Source organism: Phyllobates terribilis, unplaced genomic scaffold, assembly GCF_046119375.1.
Source record: "Phyllobates terribilis strain yellow unplaced genomic scaffold, ASM4611937v1 Scaffold_11__3_contigs__length_659146591, whole genome shotgun sequence".
Lineage (NCBI taxonomy): Eukaryota > Metazoa > Chordata > Amphibia > Anura > Dendrobatidae > Phyllobates > Phyllobates terribilis.
The window spans coordinates 449,657,572-449,681,511 of NW_027362771.1; positions in this window are offsets into that span (position 1 = coordinate 449,657,572).

Below are 23,940 nucleotides of genomic sequence, written 5' to 3' on the forward strand. Positions count from 1 at the left end.
TGTCTTCAGAGTATAAAATGCCTGAAGACTGGTCTGATTGCTTCTTTTAACCAATTGGTGTCTATGAAAACCTGAAGCAATTAAAAAAAAATATATTAAACATGAGCTGTTTATACGTAGAAGTAGAAGTGAATATATGTTCAATCTCTTGATCATTTAGTTACCACTTATTAGGTGGGTTTTGGATAAACTTGCCTAAATAAAATGTGTACTCCTACCCTTAAGTGTAGATTCATACAGCTTTTCTTAAGCAAATCTGTTCCAAAATCCATATAAAAAAATCGCTCAAAATATGTTTTGATTATCCTTATTGAATACAATGAAAAATGCACTTTACTGTCCATATGACAAGTTTTTTCAGTACTTTTTCCAACAAGGATTTGAAAACCCATATGCAGAAAAAAAGAAGTGACAAATCACTACTTTGATGCATATTTCTCAAGGAATCCACTTCAAACTTGATACTGTGAAGTTAAAAGAAAGGTTCCATGAAGAAAGGTTTATAATTGCTTATATTGGTATACCATTTTTTTCTTTAGCAGAATGCATTTTATTTATTTCTTTATAAGAAAAAACACAAAAAAGTATCAGGGCTGTTCTTCTTATTTTAAAATACCACAAAGTGGGACCTTAACTTAATCTACTTATAAGTATTCTTAAGCAGTATTACTTAAGATCGTGTTAAAAAATCTTTAAACATCCACTCCACTGCTGACTACTGGTACAGAACATGGAGCATACATGCTCTTAATGCCGCAGTATGTCATGTTATAATGTCTAATTTTGCTCACTGTACACAGAAGACATATGGTGTCACCATAACCTAATTGCTTAGGTTCCAGGGCATAAAATGTCTAGATGAATTAGTTCCACTTTTGCATTCAATAAATGTAAACCTCAGTATGTTATCTTCTCTCATGTCACAATTCTTATTACGTACTTAATACAGACTGCTTCTCATATGACACCTTACAGTTATTTTGTATGTATTTGTCATATTAATTAAAATTACTATTATGTTTTGTTTAAACATATTTCTCATTAGTTTACAATTTCACCAATTTAATCACAAAATATAGACCGCAGGCTAAACACCTCAAGCAAATACACACTCTTCTAGTCAGGTTGAACCCAAACCAGACTAAAGCTACTGGACTGGAGCTGGACACTATAGCACTAGCTAATTCTATACTCCTGTCAGGGCTCTGTTCAAAAGCATGTTTTATGCCAATAACTACACCTCTTAGACCAATTGGTTTTTAGCAGTACTTTATTTGTGACCATCAAATATGCCAGGGGCATCATACTTAGCATACAGAGTGCACGTTTTAACAGTGTTTAGGAGAGGACCATTAAAGAGTTATTCTCAATTTCTTAAGTTGGTATATGCAGTTAGAAAGTACGATTCAACAGCGTATGAAACGCTGATGCCACATAGCGCTGACAGTTGACAGTCTATCTCCCTCTACATACGACAATCAGTTCTGATGAAGGTCTAAATAAGACCGAAACATTACATTGTAGGGATTGCCAATAAATCGTTATCACTCTTTATTCTACTTGAGTGCCAGTTATTCTTCTACTATAAAATAAGTGAATAAATTACAAAGCTTCTCCTATTGCAATGTTAATCATGGCACAGGGATTACATACTAATGGCATCTGTGTGTTGTCCATGATTTTCACGGAGTTTTGGAATAGTGTAACATATTCTTGCTGTTTACACACATATTTTATAATATACTTTTTTGTGGTCATTATGGAACAAAACACACATTTACTAATTGCAGCCATATTGGTGACAAAGAGATCACAACTATCATTGAATAATATAAATTGAGAAGTGCAATTTATGATCACTTATAGTTTTTATTAATAGAACAAGACATGTATGGTAATTTTGGAGAAGAACAATATAAGTATATTGAATGTAGCCATTTTGAAGTGGAACCATGCACGCTTACTGATAGTGGCCATTTTTTAATGGTACAATATATATTTGGGGTCATTTTGGAGTGGAACAACATGCACTTCATGACCATGGCCATTTTGGAGTGGTATGACATATGTTCTGCAATTGTGGTCATTTTGTAATAGTGATTTATTCCTGCTGATAGTGACCATTTTGGTATAGAACCATACTGTTGGGACTCAAACCCAGCGACTCCGGTGCACCAGGCAGAAGCTCTTCCACTTGATCTATTCAGCTCTCTGGACAGTTACTTGCTAATCCAGATACTAGTACCTGTGTTGTTCCTGAGTGGCTTCACCCTATATTGTTCCTGATTGGTTTCATCCTGTTATTTCCTGATTGAATACCCTATAAAAACCTGGCCTGTGACCTACTTCCTTGCGAGATTGAGTTCCCAGCCTCTAGTCTAGCTCTCTCAGCTGCTGCTGCTTCATACCATACAGCAAAACCTGTGTACCAACCTCTGTCTTCCCTACTGACTACTGTACCTGCTAAACCTCCAATACCACACTGCCACTCCTGTGTATTGACCTCTGGCTTCCTTCGACTATGCTACTAGCTTCTGCTGCCGATAGTGGTTGCAATAGTAATACCTCCAATCTAGTCCAGATCATAGTACATTCCCTTTTTGGAGGTTGTGGCCATTTTGGAGTGGAATAACATGTACTTTTTAATTGCAGTCATTTTGGAACAGAAAAACATATACTTGATTATTGTGGTCATTTTGGAGTGGTAGACACGTACTCAATAATTGTGTCATTTTTAAGTAGCACGATTTAGGTCTATTATATTATGTCATCAACATGTGTCCAACACACATGCACCTTATTATCTCTGAATGCTGAGTCCATCTTTGCCCACCATCCTGCGGATCAGGTAATTTACCCAATTATGTTTGTTTTTTTTAACAATTTCAAGGGTGCCAACACTTTTGGCCCTGAATGTATTTTGGTAAGCACTTTATCAATATACAGGTGGTGCTCACTTCATTGTTACTTTTTTGTATTTAAAAAAGCTAATGTAACACCAGCACATCCATAATATCGCTGTGGCATGTATGTTTCTCCAATTTGACCTTTTAAACATGTGTATCAAATCAGACCTACTCAGTTAAAGGTCTTGATTTATCGTAATATATATATATATATATATATATATATATATATATATATATATTTTTTTTTTTTGTTAAAGCAGATATAGTTCTACTGCCCAAAAAAAAGACCACGTAACAACAAATGCCATGAGATAGGATCACAGCCTAAAAATGCTGCAATAGCACACAGTATAGTTGTCGTGTATATGATTGCCAAATTTAAATATTAACACTAGTTTTTAAATTTTTATTTTAAAACACTATTATTCATCCTGCTCCCCTCCCTCTGACATAAAAATCATAAATCAAAACGCTACATTGTCTGGCAGGTATGCACATGGAAAGCAACTTGCTCCCACATAAAGAAGTATTTATGTGCACAAGCCTGTTAATTTTTTCTAGTGTAAAGAAGTGTCTGCACCCCTTCAGAGAATCAGCTGAAAAACGTGTATTGATTTAAAGCATTGACCTGCTTTACATGTGATTTTATGTTTTTTTGCAACAGTTTGAGTAGCCTTGTCAAGGTTAACTGTAGTGCCAGCCCCGGTTGGGAGGAGTTAAGTGGGCATATAGAAACTTAGTTCCTGTTTGTTAAGGAGTTGGTGGTTAGCTATTGAAGAGATAAGAAGCCTTACTGATTAGGAGGAGAAGGACACAGATTGGAAAGTGTGTTCAGCGACAGAAGTTTTTGAAGGAATAGAAAGTTTTAAGAACAAGTGTTACAGCAACTGATTACTAGTGATGAGCGAGCATGCTCGTTACTCGAGATTTACGGGTGTTTTCCGAGTATCTTCAGCAAGCTCAGGTGTTATGTTTTAGTCACTCCATGCTCATGATTTGCGACTGTTTGTCTGCTTTAACACATGTGAGGAATGCTTGTTTCTTAGCCACTCCTCACATGTATTAAATCTGTCAAACAGTCGCAAATCATGAGCACAGAGTGACTAAAATATAACACCAGAGCATGCTGAAGATACTCGTAAATCTCGAGTTAGGAGCATGCTCGCTCATCACTACTGATTACCTATACAGCAGCTGTGGAGAGATTGGAGGTTTAATAAGAAGATTCTTTTCACTATCACCGAGTATCAGCCATAGCAATAAATGGAGCTGAGGGAAGCAGAATTCCCTTATGCAGCTAGAAGGAGTGGGCTACATAAAGGCATCATATAAATCAGTTCTGGAGGTTTACAGAAATCTTATTTCATGAAGGAACACACAAAATACTGCGTTTTTAAGCAGCTACACATATATCTTATCAATGTTGTCTATACTGGTATTCAATATTTATCTATTAATATTTTTATATATTTAATTATTGTTCTCTAAAATGGTTCTGCTCCTCTATGTTTAATGTTGAAACACATTAGAAGTGTGATGGAATGCACTCCATACTGTGTATTGTTCTGGGCACTATTGCTCACAACAATTCACAGCTATATTTTATGGGGAGCTAGCAATAGAAAGAAGTGCTGCTTGATACAGAGCAGCTAAATGGCTTTTGTCACTCATGCTGTCAAGCTGTAAAACCACTTGCCAGTTGCATGAGTGAAATGTATGAATTTGGTATGTATAATCAATGCTCTGCCCAGTGATTGTTAGGGATGGGGTTATGACTTCTGAGCAGTATCCAGGAGGTGTAGGAGGAGATATCTGTAGCTCCCGGTTTCGAAGAAGGTGAATTTAGCAGAACATTGACTCAAGCTGATGGGGTTGATGTCAGTGGCAACATCATCATGGTTTGACTGACTTCCTCCCCATTCATATGTTTGCAAGAGGCAAGAAAGACCAAGTAGGAACTGCATTTTTACTTCTACTGTCGGGAAGTTTGCTGCCAGCAGTACCAGTGGCACATTTTTTCCCATGATATGTTTTTTTTTCTCTTGCCAATTCCAAGCTTGTTAAATAAAACACTTGTCTAAAAACCTTTTTTATATTTTTTATATTTTTTTCATTTTAAATTTCTCACTTCCCTAACAAAAATTCCATAAGTGTGAAAAACTGTGCTGGTACATAGGTGCAGCCAGGAAAAGTAATTTTCAGCAACTACCAAAAGTGTTGTTGTCGCAAAAACCCTAACCTTTTTTGCTTTTAATTTATTCTTTTTATTATCCCCCCTCGAACAGAAATGCAATCTTTAAATGCTAAGTTGTGAAGTAGTTACATGTAGATTCATGCCTGTAAAACTATTAACGCCTTCACCACCTTGGGTTTTTCCGTTTTTGCATTTTCGTTTTTTCCTCCCCTTCTTCCCCTAGCCATAACTTTTTATCTTTCCATCAATATGGACATATGAGGACTTGTTTTTTGCGGGACGAGTTGTACTTTTGAACGACACCATTAATTTTACCATACAGTGTACTGGAAAACAGGAAAAAATTTCAAGTGCAGTGAAATTTTTTTTAAAAAAATGCAATTCCACAATTGTTTTATTTTACCATATTCACTAACTGCTAAAACTGACCTATCATTATGATTCTACAGGTTATTATGTGTTCGTAGATACCAAACATGTATAGGTTATTTTTATTTGTTAATACCATTTTGGGATTGATACAATATTTTGATCGCTTATTATTGCACTTTATTGCAATGTTGCAAGCACCAAAAAACCTGATTTTTTTTCTTGTTATGCCGTTTACCGATCGGATTAATTTTTTTTCATATTGATAGATTGGGTGATTCTGAATGCTGCAATACTGAACATGTGTATTTTTGATCGATATTTAATTGTCTTATTTTGAATGGGGCAAAAAGGGGGTCATTTTAAGTTTTATATATTTTTTTTTTTTTTATATTTTTGAAAACTTTTCTTTTACTTTTCACTGGCTTGAATAGTCTCCATGGGAAACTTTAAGCTGTGATCATCTGATCGCTTGTGCAGCCCATAACAGGGCTTCAGCCCTGCTATGTGTAGTCAAAATGCTCTTCTGCTATGAGCGCCACCCGCTGGGCGGCGCTCATAGCAGATTGGTTATAACAACCACAGTGGTCTTCTGCAGACCCCGGATTGTCAATCCAACCCATCAGCGCCCCGTGATCTTGTGACGGGGTACGTTGATGGGCATGGTTTGTGAAGTGCTTCCGGTGCAGCTATATTAAATGCTGCTGTAAGATTGCGATTGCACCCGCGGCTGATCAGATCAGCTGTCATGTGCCCGGAAAAGTGCGGGCTCATACCTGAAGCCCGCACTAAAGAGGGGGAGGCGACCTTGGACAGGTATTCAAAAAGCAAAATATTCCTTTATTTTAAAGATTTAACCCTTTAAGTACGGAGCCAATTAAGTCCTTAATGACCAGGCCAAATTTTACAATTCTGATGAGTGTCACTTTATGAAGTAATAATTCTGGAACACTTCAACGGATCCCCCTAATTCTGAGATAGTTTTTTCGAGACATATTTTACTTCATGATAGTGGTAAAATTACTTTGATATGACTTGAATTTACGTGTAAAAAAAATGGAAATTTGGCATAAATTTTGAAAATTTTGCAATTTTCAAACTTTGAAATTTCATTTAAATCAGAGAGATACAGTACAGACCAAAAGTTTGGACACACCTTCTCATTTAAAGATTTTTCTGTATTTTCATGACTTTGAAAATTGTACATTCACACTGAAGGCATCAAAACTATGAAATTAACACATGTGGAATTATATACTTAACAAAAAAGTGTGAAACAACTGAAAATATGTCTTATATTCTAGGTTCTTCAAAGTAGCCACCTTTTGCTTTGATGACTGCTTTGCACACTCTTGGCATTCTCTTGATGAGCTTCTAGAGGTAGTCACCGGAAATGGTTTTCACTTCACAGGTGTGCCCTGTCAGGTTTAATAAGTGGGATTTCTTGTCTTATAAATGGGGTTGGGACCATCAGTTGTGTTGTGCAGAAGTCAGGTGAATACACAGCTGATAGTCCTACTGAATAGACTGTTAGAATTTGTATTATGGCAAGAAAAAAGCAGCTGAGTAAAGAAAAACAAGTGGCCATCATTACTTTAAGTAATGAAGGTCAGTCAGTCCGAAAAATTGGGCAAACTTTGAATGTGTCCCCAAGTGCAGTTGCAAAAACCATCAAGCGCTACAAAGAAACTGTCTCACATGAGGACTGCCCCAGGAAAGGAAGATCAAGAGTCACCTCTGCTGCTGAGAATAAGTTTATCCGAGTCACCAGCCTCAGAAATCTCAGGTTAACAGCAGCTCAGATTAGAGACCAGGTCAATGCTACACAGAGTTCTAGGAGCAGACACATCTCTACAACAACTGTTAAGAGGAGACTTTGTGCAGCAGGCCTTCATGGTAAAATAGCTGCTAGGAAACCACTGCTAAGGACAGGCAACAAGCAGAAGAGACTTGTTTGGGCTAAAGAACACAAGGAATGGATATTAGACCAGTGGAAATCTGTGCTTTGGTCTGATGAGTCCAAATTTGAGATCTTTTGTTCCAACCACCGTGTCTTTGTGCAATGCAGAAAAGGTGAACGGATGGACTCTACATGCCTGGTTCCCACAGTGAAGCATGGAGGAGGAGGTGTGATGGTGTGGGGGTGCTTTTCTAGTTACACTGTTGGGGATTTATTCAAAATTGAAGGCATACTGAACCAGCATGGCTACCACAACATCTTGCAGCGGCATGCTATTCCACCTGGTTTGCGTTTAGTTGGACCATCATTTATTTTTCAACAGGACAATGACCTCAAATACATCTCCAGGCTGTGTAAGGGCTATTTTACCAAGAAGGAGAGTGATGGGGTGCTACGCCAGATGACCTGGCCTCCACAGTCACCAGACCTGAACCCAATCGAGATGATTTGGGGTGAGCTGGACCGCAGAGTGAAGGCAAAAGGGCCAACAAGTGCTAAGCATCTCTGGGAACTCCTTCAAGATTGTTGGAAGACCATTTCCGGTGACTATCTCTTGAAGCTCATCAAGAGAATGTCAAGAGTGTGCAAAGCAGTCATCAAAGCAAAAGGTGGCTACTTTGAAGAACCTAGAATATAAGACATATTTTCAGTTGTTTCACACTTTTTTGTTAAGTATATAATTCCACATGTGTTAATTCATAGTTTTGATGCCTTCAGTGTGAATGTACAATTTTCATAGTCATGAAAATACAGAAAAATCTTTAAATGAGAATGTGTGTCCAAACTTTTGGTCTGTTCTGTACGTCACGCAAAATAGTTAATAAATAACATTCCCCACATGTCTTCTTTACATCAGCACAATTTTTTAAACAAATATATTTTTTTTATGAATTTATAAGGGTTAAAAGGTGACCAGCGATTTCTCATTTTTCCCAAAAAAATTGCAAAAACATTTTTTTAGGGATCACATCACATTTGAAGTGACTTTGAGGAGTCTATATGATAGAAAATACCCAAAAGTGACACCATTCTAAAAAATTGCACCCCTCAAGGTGCTCAAAACCACATTTAAGAAGTTTATCAACCTTTCACGTGCCTCACAGGAACTGAAGCAACGTGGAAGGAAAAAATGAACATTTAATTTTGTTTCACAAAATGATTACTTCAGACCCAATTTTTTTATTTTCACAAGGGTAAAGAGAGGAAATGGACCACAAAATTTGTTGTGAAATTTCTCCTGAGCACACCAATACCCCATATGTGGGGGGAAACCATTGTTTGGGTGCATGGCAGGGTTTGGAAGGGAAGGAACGCCATTTGACTTTTTGAATGTAAAATTTGCTTGAAAAATTAGCGGATGCCATGTCGCATTTGGGGAGTCCCTGATGTGCCTAAACAGTGGAAAACTCCCACAAGTGACACCATTTTGGAAATTAGACACCTCAGGGAACTTATCTAGATGTGTGGTGATCACCTTGAACCCCCAGGTGCTTTACAGAAATATTGAACATTGAGCCATAAAAATAAAATGTTCACGTTTCCCACAAAAATGTTTTTCAGCCCCCAATTTTGCATGTTCATAAGAGTAACAGGAGAAATTGCTCCATACCATTTGTTGTGCAATTCCTTCTGATTATGCCGATATACCATATTTGAGAAAAAAACACTGTTTGGGTGCATAACATGGTTCGGAAGAGAAGGAGCACAATTTGACTTTTTGAATGTAAAATTTGCTTGAATAATTAGCAGACGCCATGTCGCGTTTGGGGAGCCCCTGATGTGCCGAAACAGTGGAAAACCTCCACAAGTGACCCTATTTTGGAAACTGAACCCCTTAGGAAACTTATCCAGATCTGTTGTGAGCACCTCGAACCGCCAGGTGCTTCACAGAAGTTTATAGCGTAGAGCCATGAAATTAAGAAATCAAATTTTTTTTCCACAAAAATGCATTTTTAGCTCCAATTCTTTTATTTTGACAAGAGTAATATGAGAAAATGGAAACCAAAATTAGTTGCGCAATTACTCCTTAGTACGGAGATACCCCATATGTAGAGGAAAACTATTGTTTGGGTGCACGGCAGGGCTTGTAAAGGAAGGAGTGACGTTTGGAGCACAGACTTTGATGGAACGGTCTATGGGTGTCATGTCACATTTGGAGAGCCCCTGATGTGCCTAAACAGTACAATACCCTGACAAGTTACCCTATTTTGGAAACGTCACCCCTCAAGGATTTTATCCAGGGGTATAGTGAGCATTTTGAACCTACAGGTACTACGCAGAATTTGATAACATTTGGTCGTCATATTGAAAATTTTAATTTTTTTTCACGAAAATTAAATTTTAGCCCCAAATTTGTAATTTTTACAATGTATAATCGAAGAAATCGACCCCATAATTTGTTATGCAATTTCTCCCGAACGCGATGATGCCCCATATGTCATCAGAAATTACTGTTGGGCCACACGTCAGGTCTGAGAAGGTAGGAGCACTATTTGGCTTTTGGAGCATAGATTTTGGTAGAATAGTTTGTGCGTGACATTTGCGGAGCCCCAAAGGTGCCAGAACAGCAGAAAAACCCCAAAAGTGACCCTGTTGTATAAATAACACAGCTCAATGAATTAATTTACTGCTGCAGTGACTATTATGTAACATCCACGCCAGGCTTTATTATGGAGAATTCCAAATATCTCAGTTTAGTGCCCATACATTGTGCCCCCATAAAGTTTAGTGCCTCCATATATTGTAGCAACCCTATACATTTCTCCTCATGACACACACCCCGTAAATTGTTAAGTGCTGTCCCCACTATAATAATGGCAAACATGTGGCTGCTTATTGCTGTTTAGACACAGTGGGGCATTTGGATTTGGGAGCGCAGGATTCACTGGATTTTATTTGAGGGGGTAGGAGCTGTCGCTTTTCCAGAGTTTTTGTTCTACCAGTAACATGGGACCACCTATAGTTTCAGTGACAGATGACGGACCTGAGAGGGGGCTGGTTTTGTGTTGGACAAATTAGACGTTTTATTGGTAACATTTTGAGTTACATAATTTTCGATTGCTTCCAGAATAAGACTGGATCACCAGTCTACACTGAGCACTTACATCGGATTTTCCGTGTAAATCCCACAAAAAATGTGATTCAGACGAAACCCCCAATGGAACCACCCAACACAAAGAGGCAGATGGAGACACTTTGGAGTTTGTGTGCTCTGGTGGTCTCCTTCTTTTTAGGCACACACAGATCTGTGGTCATCCACACTTGTGTGCTAAAAAAAGCCTAAAATGATGGTACACTGCCAAAACAGAGACCAGTCCAAAGGGACTCCATCGGTCTCATAAGTGAGTGGCTCCATCTGGGTTTTTTGTCTGAATTGTGGTTTTGGTGAATTTACATGGAAACCCCAACTTAAGCGCTCACGGGAGAGCGCAGGATAAACGTGAGCCGAATCTTATTCCGATTTTTTTGGAGGCAGAATGAAGAAATAGACAGCAGTACTAGAATAGTTCTTATTTTTATGCAGTTCATAAGTGATAAGGCAAATTTATTCTTCGGGTCGATGCGATTACAGCGATACTAGATTCATATGCTTTTTTTTAGGTTTTGCTGTTATCAAACAGTAGAAATGCTTTTTTTTTTAATAAAAAGTAGTTATTTTCATTGTTATATTCTGAGAGTTATAACTTTTTTATTTTTTGGCGAACAGAGCTGTATGAGGGCTTATTTTTTGCGGGATAAGTTTCTAATTTTTTTGGTACCATTTTGGGGCACATAGTAGTTTTTGATCGCTTTTTATTCAGATTTTTCAGGCATAAAATGAACAAAATCCAGAAATTCAGTTATTGTTTTAATCTTTTATTTTTTGCGCCGTTCACTTTGCGGTAAAAGTGATAAGACCGATTTCTTAATCGGGTTGGTACAATTACAGCGATAACAGGTTTTGTTTTGTTTTTTTTGTTTTTTTAATGATTTGCTATTTTTACACACTAAAAACAGTATTTTACAAAAAAGAATTTGATTTTGCATCATCGCATTCTGAGAGCTGTAACTTTTTTGTTTTTTTTACGAAAAAGCCATAATATGGCCTGTTATTTGTGGGACGGATTTATTTCTATATGTATTTTTTACATTCAATTTTTTGATTGCTCTTTATTCACTTTTTTGTGAGTCAGTATGATGAAACAGCGTAATTTTTGGCCTGTTTTTTATTTACTTTTTTTATGGCGTTCGCCAAACAGACTAAATAACATGCCAGTTTTACAGAGCAGGTCGTTCCGGACGTAGCAATACCAATTGTGTGTACTTTTTTTGTTTATTTTCGTTTTATCAGAAACGCTGTGTTTTGAGTGGCGAAACTGGTCTTAGTGATTTGTGTGCACTTTTTTGTGTGTTTTTTTTAACTTTTTTACATATTTTATTACACTTTTTTTTACTTTTTCACTAAGTCCCACTGTGGGACATGTGTGATTTTCACTTTGATCGCTGGTCTCATGAGACCTGTCAGTGAGTCACTGAACTCACTAACTCTACATGTGAGATCCAGCTTATTGCTGGATCTCATAGGCCACCATACCCTGGGATCATCGCATGATCTCAGGGTACTATGGTAACCATCAGGACCCGCGATTCTCATTCTCCCTTGTAAGCACTTAAATACCGCTGTCACGATTGACAGCGGTATTTAAGGGGTTAATCGGCCCCGATTGGCACCGAAACTGGTCAGAGCAGCTGACACCCACAGGAATCACCGCCGCCGAGTGGCGCTATACACTTATGCCTCAGCGATGCATTTTCACGGCGCTGAGGCATAAGTACCCTTAATGACCGCCATAAAAATGCGTTACGGTGGTCTATAAGGGGTTAAAAAAATAAATAGCACTTCTGATCTTTTAAAAAAATGATGGGACAAGAAAAGCAAGATAAGTTGACAACTAGTGTTGAGCGATACCTTCCGATATCGGGAAATATCGGATCGGATTGGATCGGACCGATACCCAAAAAATATCAGATATCTCCGATTCCGATACCAGAAACCAATGCAAGTCAATGGAACACAAATATCGGAATGAAAATAAACCCTTTCTTTCCTTGTAGGTTAATTCTACATGAAGGAAAACAACTAAGAATAATGTAGAATGTATTACATGAAAAGCCGGCAATTCAGCAGCGGCATACACCGGTTTCCGACAATTTAGAACAGAAAGAATAGAGCATCACACATAGATTAGATAGATAGAAACATGTCAGTCACATATATAAGAAGTACAGTGACAATGTTGCTTACTGTACTTGTCAGTTAGTGTTAAAGGATTTATTAAAAAAAATAATAGTGTTTTCATGCACCATCTCTTTAAAAAAGCCGGCCGGCAATTCAGCATCGGTACCCGACAATTTAGAATAGAAAGAATAGAGCATCACACATAGATTAGATAGATAGAAACATGTCAGTCACATATATAAGAAGTACAGTGATAGTGTTGATTACTGGACTTGTCATTTAGTGTTAAAATAAAGGATTTATTAAAAAAAAAAATTGGCTTGGGGTTCCCCGTAATTTTAGTCTCTAGTGGAGGTTATGCAGACGGCTGGGGCAGATGTTTGAAGCCAGGGAAGGGGGTAATACCCACGGAGCTTCCCAGGCTACTAATATCAGCCCCAGCTGAATACCTAGCCTTTACTAGCTATTAAAATGGGGGACCCCCAAAAAAATGACGTGGGGTCCCCCCTATTTTAATAGCTAGCAAAGGCTAGGCAGACAGCTGGGGGCTGATATTAATAGCCCAGGAAGGGTGCCATGAATATTGGCCCCCTCCCGGGCTAGAAACACCAGCCGTCAGCCGCCCCAGAAATGGCGCTTCCATAGGATGCGCCAATTCTGGCACTTAGCCTCGCTCTTCCCACTGCCCTGTAGCGGTGGCAGTGGGGAAATAGGGCTGGGGTTGTTGTCAGCTTATAATGCCAGCTAACATCAAGCCCTGGAGCTGCTGACGGCTGGTGTTTCTAGCCTGGGAGGGGGCCAAAATTAATGGCACCCTTCCTGGGCTATTAATATCAGCCCCCAGCTGTCTTCCTAGCCTTTGCTAGCTAGTAAAATAGGGGGGACTCCATGTCATATTTTTGGGTTTCCCCCATTTTAATAGCTAGTAAAGGCTAGGTATTCAGCAGGGGGCTGATATTAGTAGCCTGGGAAGCTCCGTGGGTATTACCCCCTTCTCAGGCATCAAACATCTGCCCCAGCCGTCTGCTTAACCTCCGCTAGAGACTAAAATTACGGGGAACCCCAAACCAATTTTTTTTTTAATAAATCCTTTATTTTAACACTAAATGACAAGTACAGTAACCAACACTGTCAATGTACTTCTTATATATGTGACTGACATGTTTCTATGTTTCTAATCCATGTGTGATGCTCTATTCTTTCTATTCTAAATTGTCGGGTACCGATGCTGAATTGCCGGCCGGCTTTTTTAAAGAGACGGTGCATGAAAGCACTATTATTTTTTTTTAATAAATCCTTTAACACTAAATGACAAGTGCAGTAAGCTGAGTGGTGCCATCCAGCTTGTCATCCTTCAGAGACACTGCAGAGCGCAGGCATTATGGGAACTTCCGATTCCGGTATTCGATATTCTAAAAGTGTCGCAACTCAGTATCGTAACTCCGATACCGCAAATATCGGTCGATACCCGATATTTCAGTATCGGAATGCTCAACACTATTGACAACCCAAAATCAAGCACTTGCAACAGGCCAATACACTCAAGTGGCATCTACAAGTCTAATATTAGGTTATTACAACAAGTAAGTATGCAAAAAAAATTACAATATGCCCACTTTGGGAGGTAGAAAGTTATGTTTAAATATCTGGATCATGGAGATTTTTCTTTTGTCTTTTTAAATAAAAATAAATAAATAACTAAATAAATTATTGCTTGCCCGTATCACACTTTCTGTGACACAGATTTCAAAATTTTTCTTTAGTAGCAAAATTAGGTCAGAGGGGTATTAAATTGCTCTCCTTGTTTGCACTATGTGAAGAATAAAAAATATGCTGTTGTTAAGGTGCTGTTACTGCAGTATGTCACAAATTATTCAATGCACAGTCACACTGACTTTGCAGGTGCAGAATCTCCCTTGAATCTTTGGTTTATTATCCAGAAACTTAGACTACCACTTCCATTTTGAATGTGCTTCATCACTGCAGTAGTAAGTGGTAATCAGATTTAGTCCTTTTTCTATCCCTATGTTGAATTATCTCTGCACTCTGACCTACTGTCTCTATGCTGGAAATGCCTAAAATTGTGCTGCTTGACCAGCCTTCATCTTTCATGGTGATTGTGATAGTCCTCACTGATTGTCAGAGCTATACCATGTGATGTGATAAGTGCAGGGCATTATGTGAAAGTTGGCAAGTCCAAGCCTGATGTAATTACCATATTTTCTGTCAGATGCAGTCTTGCGTGAGTAAGGGGTGTTGGGTATTTTTATTCTTTTTTGCAAAACTTGCAAATCAAATTACAAGTTCTTCAATTTTTTTACTCCCCTTACTATATGACTCATAACATTATTATTCCATCCTCATAAGCAGATGAAATTGATTTTTGTGGGACCTTTTGTAGTTTTGAATGAAACCATTCATTTTACTTTACAATATACTGAAATAAAATGGGAAAAAAATCCATGTGGGATGAAACAGTGAAAAAAATCTAATTACATCATTATTTTTGTGGGTTTGTTTTTACTGCATTCATTGTATGGTAAAAAATGGCCTGGCAACATGAATTTTTTAGCTCTGTTCAGAACTGATTCAACCAAGATTATCAGGATTAGCACAGCAAGTTCCACAGGAGGTTTAAAGCAGCAAGGCTGAGACAGCGATGTAGCGCCGTTAACTCAGCTATGAAGAGTCAAAGTAGAGCTAATTAGCAACCAGTCCAATGTATGAGTGCTGGAACAGTAATGAAGCAGTGCAAACGTAGCATTAAGAAACTGGAATATAAGAGCTGAGTTAGCAACAAATCCTTAGTAGTGACATGGGTGACAACTACATGAATACTCAGTCAGCATCCCACTGACTGACTACATGGAGCATGCAATGCAGAACATAGATGAGAAGAGGCACTTTGCAGGAAAGGACATGTATGGCAGTTCTCAGTGCTAGATCTAAAAGAGGTGGGTAACAGTTTTTTTATAGTTAAGATTAAATTAAAGGGGTTGTTCCCTTATAGGACAATCACTACTCAATGTTTGCCCCCATTAAAATAAAAAAACTTATACTCATCTCCTGTGCCGGCACCGTTCCAGAGGTGTCAGCACTCGCATTCCCGAGGCTCATGTGAGCTGGTAATGTGATGTGAGACCTGCGCCCATTCAAGTCTGGCATCATTGTCCCCTCCTTCGAATGTATGAACAGGAAGTGAGAGCTGCGGCAGGCACTCATTTCCTGTTGAACACTTATACATCTGAACATAGGAAGAGTGACACCAGAACTGATTGAGCACATGGCTTACATGTCATAACAACCTCACAGGAATGAGCCGCAGAAATACAAGTACCGACATCGCTGGAACGGCACCAGCACGGGAGGTGAGTATAAGACCAAGGCCCCATGATCAGTATTTGGTCAGTATTCAGTCAGAATTTTTTCTCAGGAGTGGGAGCCAAAACCAGGAGTGGGTGATAAATGCAGAATTGGTGACTTGTTTCTATTCTACCTTTTCTCTGTTCCTCACCTGGTTTTGGCTCCCACTCCTGAGAAAAAATACTGACCAAACACTGATAGTGGGGCTGTGGCCTTAGTGTTTTTATTTTAAAGGGGGCAAATATTCAGAGTGAGAAGGGGTTGTTCTAGTAGTGGATGACCTCTTTAAGTTTCTGCTCAAATTTAGCACATGCTAGTTTTGCTCGTCATTTTTTTCTAGGGTGTAGTCTTAAAAGTTGGGTCAAGACGGGCAAATTTAATAGTCACTAAACAAACCGCATGGCTTGGACTGATTGACCCAAATGTCCAGCCTCATAGACACATATGAGGCTGTAAGTTTGGGTTCGGAGACTTGTGTTCAGTCCGGGTATTACTGTCCGTATGTCGAAATATACCGTACCTGTCTGAATCAGACATAATTTTGCATTTTTGCCCAAGCAAGTAAAACCCGACAATCATCATCAACCTACTAATAATTTGCAGCGACAAAAAAATAAAATAAAAACTGAAGCCCTTTTTATGATGGCTCACTCTCTAAAACTGAATGAACTACTACTTGGATTGTATTGTACAATTTAATGTCAGAGTAACTTTTGCTGTTACATCTGTTGTATTAACGTCAACGTGCAATTTGAATCTCTGAAATGAGTTTATTTCAGCGAAGGGGAAAAATATTTATGTTCTTTTTTTTTTTATACAGAGATTTGTGAATTATGCATGAGCGGTCAAGTCAATGACCCATTACTTTCTGAGAGAGGATTGAAACATAGCCTATGGTTGACATTTTCATTTAATTTATTTCATGTGCTGCAATGCACACTGTAGTCTTAATTTTATCACTAACTGAACCTGGAAGCTGGAGTTTCCACCTTAAATTAATTTCAGCAAAAATAAAGTGTTCATAAATAATTTTACATTAAATAATTAAAAAAACAAAACAAAAAAAACCAAATATAGCAACAAAAACTATAACAAAAATAATTCAGTTTTACATCACATAAAACAAAAGGGTAGTGACATGTACAAGACTGATGGCATATTCCATCGTGCTCATACATACTCCAGTGGATAAGGAATAAAAAACCTTGCTTGGGGCTAATAGGAAACATGTTCCAATCAGCAAAATCTTCATAAAGCCAAAATTATTTCCACACAAGCAGACACAATATTCAATATGTGCAATTCAAAACTCTATATACAGTCATACCCTGAGGGAAATGATCATATCCTATTAAGCCAAAATATCAGATAACCTGCATTACTTCCATGTGAAATAATGCATACATCAAAGTAGCCATTGTATAATATTTTGTTTTCTCTTTTCCTCTGCTAAAAAATAAAGCATAGTAATAATAATGATAATAAATATAGAAAAAACATACAAGAAACCACAAACGATACAGTAATAAATCATTTTGCTGGCTGAAACAGACAAGTCTAATAATAACAAACAATATCTTATCATGAAGAGACTTTCAGTTCAATATACTTTACAATTAGACTTTGTGAACATTTGTATGACTCAAGAGTGAAGCCTGGCAGCGTGTTTCTGGAGATTTGGTCTGCTTGACGGTTTTTAATAAGTGAGGGTGAAGAAAGGAACATTGCTATCCATTTAAGGAGTGTGATATGGAGCAGCAGAAGTTTAATGTGATTTCTTTGATAAGGACAGTAATTGCATATGGCTGTTGTCTTCAAGAATTGCAAAAAAATGATTTTATTTTCTACCAAAAAAACATTTTACAGTGCTTTCCTAAACAGCAAAGGCTTCTATTATACATTGTATGTGTAAGTGGCCAAGTTTATTAAGATATAGGGTGTATTAGAAACAAGAGTATTACTCCCATTATTTGTGTGCAACTAATACAGTATAGAAATACAATAAATATTTACATTCATTTTCTCGTTTCTTTTCCATCTGGTAAAGCCTTGTCCATTTGGTCAGACTTTTATGTCATGTTAACACCTTCCACCCACGATTCATTTTACAGCTGATCACTAGCCCTAAAAATAACAAGGTCACGCAAATTGCGTATATACATTTGCCTCCTGAATAAAAAATCCCCCATACTGTACCTCTGAATACAAATATGTAGCACACAATTAATGTACAATTAACCACGCACCATTCGAAATAAAAATTGATAAGCCTTCACTGTGTCTTCATTAAGTATATTTTCTACTACCAAATAAATATAAATTAAACAGTCACAGTGACTCCCCCAATTCAATCCTTTCCTTCTGCAAATTCTTTACAAATCCCTGTCCTGTGTCCTCCCTCTGCAAATTCATAAGTGCTTGTATAGTGCCTCCTCAATTCAGTATAAGGCTATGGTCACACTACCTGTATTTGGTGATTTTTTTTTTTTTTTACCTCAGTATTTGGCCAAAACCAGGAGTGGGTGATAAATACAGAAGTGGTGACGTGTTTCTATTATACTTTTCTTCTGATTGTTCCACTCCCAGTTTTGGCTAACAATACTGATGGGAAATAATGACTAAATACTGAACGAGTGACTGTGGCCGAAGTCCCTCTATAGTGTTCTCTCCCACCCCTCAATTCATTATACAGATTCAAATGATAGAGGTGTATAATAATAGAACAATTTCACAGACAAATTACACCTAAAATTACTGTTTATTAATAGCATTAAAAATATATATTGACCCTCAAAAAACAAAAACCGAAAGCCAACAAAAAAGCCAGAAAAGAATCCTGGCTATAACAAATTACAATAACATGGGGAAGGGACAGTGCCCTGAGCTGGCCCCTGATCTGTCCCTGCCTGACAGCGGAGGTTGGCACCCTCTTGAACGCAAATGGTGCCTCTCTCCTCGTCGGCTCACCCTACGGACCCTGTCAGTCCCTGATAAGGTGAGTGTGATGGGAGTCAAATAACCATGTGAGGGGGCAAAAAGGGGTAACCAAACCCACACACTGGAGACATTGAGGTCACCACCACTGTACCTGCAGTGTACAGGTGTGATAAAAAAGGGGGAAGTGCCAGTGAATAAGGTATGAGACTCCGGCCCCTTCCAATTCACAAAAATAATAATCCCAGTGTCAAGAGAATGTCTATCAAAGGATATGAAAATATCATACTGTATACATAAATCTTAAGCGGGATATATGCAAAAAATACTAGTCAATCAAATAATAGAAAGTAATACCATGAAGATACTCTTGAATAGATATCCCTTTCTATTGGCGGTAAGGATAATATGAAATAAAGTCACTAATTAGTCAGCAAAACAATGAGGTCAAATATTCTGAAAATAATAAAGTGATCTAATCACTTATTCTGCACAAGGAATGGCGTAAAAAGTAAATAAAACCAATTCTTCACCTGCTGCTGATTTGTTCATTCTCCTTTCCAAAGATCACAGTAAGGCTCGACTAACATTTATCCTGCGCTCTGCGCTGAGTGTGTTCACCGGGGTTTCCATGTAAATCGATGAAATACGTGATTCAGACGGAACCCCCTGCGGAAGATTCCCTGTAATGAGGCAGATGGCGGCACCATGGATGTCGTATGGCCTGGGATCCCACGGTGTCCGTCTTTTTATTGGGCGTACATAAAAGTGCCGTTAGCCACAGTTTTGTGAACCTCTGAAAAAAAAGGACACCACTAAATAGAGGCAAGATGGAGTCCAGAGTAACTTTGCTGCCTCATTATAATGAATGGATCCCTCAGGGGTTTCATCTGAATTACATCACTCGGAAGTTTAAATGGAAACCCGGATATAAGTGCTCAGCATAGAGCACAGGATAAATGGGAACATTTTACATAACATTTTGGATCACAATAAAAGCTTCAACTCAATCCACAAAAAAAGCAAGTCCCCAATAAGGTCCGTAATCTTTTAATGGAAATATAGGGGGCTTCCATGTTAATAGTAGCAGAAAGGCTCTGGAAAAGTGAAATGGCCCTTGCCCCCCAAAAGAAATTCGGTTAATTCTGTGCTTCCAAATACAAATGCCCACCTCCCTTTTGAGCCCCACAGTGTGCCTAAACCGCTGTTAGCATCCACGTGTTTGGCATTTATGTAGTGTTGAGAGCCCGCTTAATTTATCGGTGCATGTCTCCAGAAGCACAAGCTAGGCATAACGTACTGGTCACTACAACGGCAGTTTGCAATTTAAACTCAGCAATATCCACTACTGCTTGTTTCTGAAAAACACCCATGTAGTTAAAATCCTCACCACCCCTATAGATAAATTCCCAAAGGTGTATAATATCAAAAATAGGATCACTTGAGGGGGGAATTCTGCTCTTCTAGCATTTAGGGTCTCTGTATATGGAGTCTTCATACTATTTTAGGAAAATCTGCGCTCTGTCCCTCCCGAGTCTCGTCGTGTGTCTAAACAGTACTGTACAGCTACATTCAGAAAAAAATGTGGGACAAATTTTTGTGCCATTTTTACCTATTTACCAATGTGAAAATGTAAAATCTGGGGATAAAGCTAAATTTTGGTGGTTAGATTCTGCGAGGCACAGGTGGTGTCAACATGCTCACTGCACCCCTGGGTGAATTCATTGAGATATGTAGTTACAAAAATGGGGTCTCCTATAGGGATTTCTGCTGTTCTTGCTCCTTAGGGGCTCTGCCAATGTGACATGGCACCGTCAAACCAGCCAAGCAAAATATAAACTCTAATATGGCGCTTCTTCCCTTCTGAGCTTTGCACTGTGCCTCAAAAATAGTTTTCAACCACATATGGGGTATTCACATATATAGACGTAATTGCACTACAATTTCTGGGGTTCATTTTCTCCTGCTATTCTTGTAAAAATAAAAATATTGGGGGCTAAAATAACATTTTGTGGGAAAAATATATTTTATTAATTTTTACAGACCCACGATGTAAAATTCTGTGACGCACCTGTGGGTTCAAGGTGCTCACCACACATCTAAATAAATTCCTTGAGGAATGGGGTCACTTGTGGGGGGTTTCCATCATTTAGGCACATCAGGGCCTCTCAAATTGAGATATGACACCCGCAGACCATTCCATCAAAGTCTGCCTTCCAAAATGTCACTCTTTCCTTTGCAAGCTCTACCGTGTGCCCAAACAATAGTTTTCTCCCACATGTGGGTTATCTGTGTGCTCAGGAGAAATTGCACAACAAATTTTGGGGTCCATTTCTCCTCTTACCCCTTTGAAAATAAAAACATTTAGGGCTAAAAAACATGTTTCTTGGAAAAATGGGATTTTTTTATTTTCACGGCTCCACATTATAAACTTTTGTGAAGCACTTGGGGTTCAAGGTGCTCACCACACATCTATATAAGTTCCCTGAGGGGTCTAGTTTCCAAAATGGTGTCACTTGTGGTTAGTTTCCACTGTTTAGGCACATCAGGGGCACCCCAAAGGCGATATGGCGTCCGCTAATTAATAAAGCAAATTTTACATTCAAAAAGTCAAATGGCACTCCTTCCCTTCTGAGCCCTGCCATGCACCCAAACAATGGTTTTCCCCAACATATGGGACATTGGCTTACTCAGGAGAAATTTCACAACAAAGGGTTTGGTGTAGTTTCTCCTGTTACCGTAATGAAAACTCAATATTTGGGGCTGAAAAACATTTTTGTGGGAAAAATATAAAAATGTTATTTTTACGGCTCAATGTTATATACTTCTGTGAGGCATCTGGGAGTTTAAGGTACTCACCATACATCTAGATAAGTTCCCTGAGGGGTTTAGTTTCCAAAATGGTGTCCCTTGTGGGAGGTTTTCTACTGCTTTGGTACAGAAGGGGCTCACCAAACGCGACATGGTGTCTGCTAATTATTCAAGCAAATTTTACATTCAAAAAGTCAAATGGCACTCCTTGCCTTTCGAGCCATGCCGTGCACCCAAAACGTGGTTTCCCCCCACATATGGGGTATCAGCGTGCTCAGGAGAAATTGCACGACAAATTTTGGGATCCATTTTTTTGCTGTTACCTATGTGAAAATAAAAAAAATTGGGTCTAAAGTAAAATTTTTGTGAAAAAAAGTTAAATGTTCATTATTTTCTTCCACATTCCAAAAATTCCTGTGAAGCACCTGAAGGGTTAATAATCTTCTTGAATGTGGTTTTGAACACCTTAAGGGGTGCATTTTTTTGAATGGTGTCACATTGGGGTATTTTCTGTCATAAAGGCGCCTCGAAGTTTCTTCAAATGTGATGTGATACCTAAAAAAATGGTTTTGTAAATTTTGTTGGAAAACTTAAAAATCGCCTAACTTCCTAACAAAAAAACATTTTGGTTCCAAAATTGTGCTGATGTAAAAGTAGACATGTGTGAAATGCTGCCTATTAACTATTTTTTGTGACATATATCTCTGATTTTAGGGTATGAAAATTCAAAATTGAAAAATTGCTAAATTTTCACCAAATTTCCAATTTTTTCACAAATAAACGCCAGTCAAATCAAATAAATTTTAACACTATCATGAAGTAAAATATGCCATGAAAAAACATTCTCAAAATTAGTGGGATTCGTTGAAGCATTTCAGAGTTATTACCTCATAAAGTGACACTTGAAAAATTGGCATGGTCATTAATGTGCCTTCGGGAGTAAAGGGGTTAAACAAGAATGAGTTGCCGTCACTCAGGATTTAGCCCAAAAACTTATATTCAGCATCCCAAGGCGAATTGTAAAAGTCTTGAAAAATAATGCTTAACGCTCAACACTAAATATTAAGTCTTTATTTAAGATATATGTTTATATTCTGTCTCTCACAGTTGAAGTGTACCTATGATAAAAATTACAGACCTCTCCATCCATTCTTTATTGGTGGGAAAACTTGCAAAATCATCTGTGTATCAAATATTTATTTTCCCCGCTATATATATATATATATATTTATATCTCAAGTAGGAAAATAATTACACTTAAACGGGTTGTCCATGCATATGCAATTTATATCCATTGCTATAGGTCATTAATATAATTTCAGTGAAGATCTGATACCTGTCATGTCCACCAGTCAGTTAGTGGTTGGGTGTAAACAGTCAATGGATGTGGAACAGTGCAGCACAGTTCCATTCAGTATGTAGTGTTTGAGGACTTCAGCTTCACTCATATTGAATGAAGATGAGTAAAAAGACTATTTTGGGCTTTTTTGTTCTCCTGCTAAAGAATTTCAATTGGTTTATTTTGGCCACCATCATGAATCCTAAAGTGTCTAAATGTATTCATATTGTATCTCCATCTATTGGTTTTTAGCTTTATTTATACTGTTTGTCTTATGTAGAAACTATTTATCCGTCCTCGTTAAATTCCTTAACCCCCACTATGAAATTCATAACATCAACTTTACGCTAGTTTTTTGGTGTAAATTACACCCAAATGTTTCACAATCCATTGCTGGAATAGCTTTCAAGGTCGGCCAAAAAATGTAAGGAATTGCTCCTCTTAAATGGAACCTGTCAGCTGATACATGCTGCCCAGACCATGTGCAGCATGTATCAGCCCCTGGCTGTGCGATCAAAGTCATGTATGTTTGACGTCGTGGCATTTCAGAGAAAAACATACTTTTAATCACCACTGGGGATGACTAGTCATATAGGTGAATCCCCGGCGGCTTCTCCGGTCAGCTGACAGTGACAGCCGCAAACACTACATAGTTCTGTACACGGTTTTGGCAGCATGTATCAGCTGACAGGTTCCCTTTAATTAATTTACTGTGTCTTTTTCCAGCTAGCTGAATTGGCCCATCCAGTTTTTTAACATTTCTGAGTGAAAAGTAATTATACAAAACTACGGATCACTTATTTAGGATTTATACCTTCAGATGCAATATGTTCACAGATATTT